The following is a 2,754-nucleotide window of genomic DNA, read 5'->3' on the forward strand; positions in this document are numbered from 1 at the left end:
GTCTATGAATGGTAAAGAAAAATGATCCTTTCTGGTGGCTGTATTGAGTCTTCTATATTCAATACACATACGCCATCCTGTGACTGTTCTTGTAGGAACCAGTTCATTTTTTTCATTATGAACCACTGTCATGCCTCCCTTTTTGGGGACAACTTGGACAGGGCTCACCCAGGGGCTATCAGAGATAGGATAAATAATCCCAGCCTCTAGTAATTTAGTGACCTCTTTCTGCACCACCTCCTTCATGGCTGGATTTAGCCTCTTTTGTGGTTGAACCACTGACAAACCCCAATTTAATGGTTTGCTTTGTATTGAATTTAGAGTATTTTGATAACCTCTTGTCACATTTAACCTATGAATTAGGAAGCTTATCCTCCTCCTGAGGAATTTTCGAAAATTCCTTTGTTTCCTGTGGTTCTTCTTGATCAGGTTGAGCATCCTTGAAGATGTCTTCAAGCTCTGATTCTAGGCTTTCAGTCATATTGATCTCTTCCACCAAAGAGTCAATAATGTCAGCGCCCATGCAGTCTTTTGGTGTGTCTGGATGCTGCATAGCTTTCACAGCATTCAACTTGAACTCATCCTCATTGACTCTCAGGGTTACTTCCCCTTTTTGTACAACAATGAGAGTTCGTCCAGTTGCTAGGAAAGGTCTTCCTAGAATGAGAGTTGCACTCTTGTGCTCCTCCATTTCCAGCACCACAAAGTCAGTTGGAAAGGCAAATGGCCCAACCTTGACAATCATATCCTCTATTATGCCTGATGGATGTTTAATGGAGCCATCAGCAAGTTGGAGGCATATTCGGGTCGGTTTGACTTCTCCAGTCAACCCAAGCTTTCTGATAGTGGATGCAGGTATTAGGTTGATGCTTGCTCCAAGATCACATAGAGCTATCTTGGTGCAAGCGCCTTCTAATGTGCATGGTATCATAAAGCTTCCTGGATCTTGAAGCTTTTCTGGTAAGCTTTTCAGAATGACTGCACTGCATTCTTCAGTGAGAAATAATTTTTCAGTTTCTCTCCAATCCTTCTTATGACTTAAGATCTCTTTCATGAACTTAGCATAAGAGGGTATTTGCTCAAGTGCATCTGCAAACGGAATCTTTATTTCAAGAGTCCTTAGATAATCTGCAAAGCGGGCAAATTGCTTATCCTGCTCCGCTTGGCGGAGTTTCTGAGGATAAGGCATCTTGGCTTTATATTCTTCAACCTTAGTTGCTACAGGCTTGTTCCTTACAGAAGTGGTTGAAGAATCCTTTCTAGAGGGATTACTGTCAGCACTCTCAGGTGTCTGATCCTCCCTTGGCGTTTGAACGCCAGGATTGGGTGGAAAATGGGCGTTAAACGCCAACTTTTCCCCCTTTTCTGGCGTTTGAACGCCAGAACTGGGCAGGGAATGGGCGTTTAACGCCAGCTTTCCCTCCCTTTCTGGCGTTTGAACGCCACTAGCATTCCTCTCTGGGCTCTTACTGTCCTCAGAGGGATTTTGAACAGTGGTTTGGTTATCCTCTGTCAATTGTTCCTTATTTGACTTTTTGCTCTTTTGAGTGGTGTTATCCAGTGTCTTCCCACTCCTCAATTGAACTGCTTGACATTCCTCTGTTATCTGTTTAGATATTTGCTGTTTTGCTTGATTCAACTGCAGTTCTATGTTCTTGTTAGCAACTTTAGTTTCGTGGAGCATCTCTTTAAATTCTGCTAACTGTTCTGTCATCAGGAGCAATTGGTGATTAAGCTCAATCATCTGTTCCTGAGGATTAGGGTCAGTGACTACTGTCATGACTTCTTCTTCTGGAGAGAACTCATTGCTAGAGTACAAATATTGGTTTCTAGCAACAGTGTCTATAAGCTCTTGAGCCTCTTCAATTGTCTTCCTCATGTGTATAGATCCACCAGCTGAGTGGTCTAAAGACATCTGAGCTTTTTCTGTAAGCCCATAGTAGAAAATGTCTAACTGTACCCACTCTAAAAATATTTCAGAGGGACATTTCCTTAGCATACCTCTATACCTCTCCCAGGCATTAACTCAGTAGGTTCTTCTTGTGGAAGACCGGAATACTGGCAGTTTTGCTGCACTATGATAATGAGTTGAGGGTTTAGCTCAAAGCTGCTTGCTTTGATGGGAGGTGTACAGATGCTACTCCCATATGCAGCTGTAATAGGGTTGGCATATGACCCCAGAGTCCTTCTGGACTGATCGATCCCACTTAGGTCCATAATGGATAAAGAGAAATGATATGGATTGCAAATAGATAAATTTTGTTTTTTTTTTGAATTAACCGAAAAATAAAATAAAAACAAAAGGAAAATAAAATAAAATAAAAAAAATTCGAAAATTGAAAGAAAATAAGATCAAAGCAAATTGAAAACTGAATCAATTAGTTAATTAAAAAGATTTTGAGATTAGCAATTAGAAAGATATGATTGAAAAAATTTTTATGAAAAAGATTTGATTTTTGAAAAGAGGAAAGAGAAAAACAACAAAATGACACCAAACTTAAAATTTTAGAAAATCAAACACAATTTTTCGAAAATTTTTAAGAGAAAAACACAAAGAGGACACCAAACTTAGAACTTTTACGGATCAAAAAGGGACTAAGGACATGCAAAATCGAAAATTAAAAGAAAAGCAAAAGCATGCAATTGACACCAAACTTAAAATATGAAACTAGACTCAACTAAAAGACTCTAAACCAACAAAAATAAAACAGTCCTAATCTAAGCAACAAGATAAGCCGTCAGTTGTCCAAACTC

This window comes from Arachis duranensis, chromosome 7 (assembly GCF_000817695.3).
Source record: "Arachis duranensis cultivar V14167 chromosome 7, aradu.V14167.gnm2.J7QH, whole genome shotgun sequence".
Lineage (NCBI taxonomy): Eukaryota > Viridiplantae > Streptophyta > Magnoliopsida > Fabales > Fabaceae > Arachis > Arachis duranensis.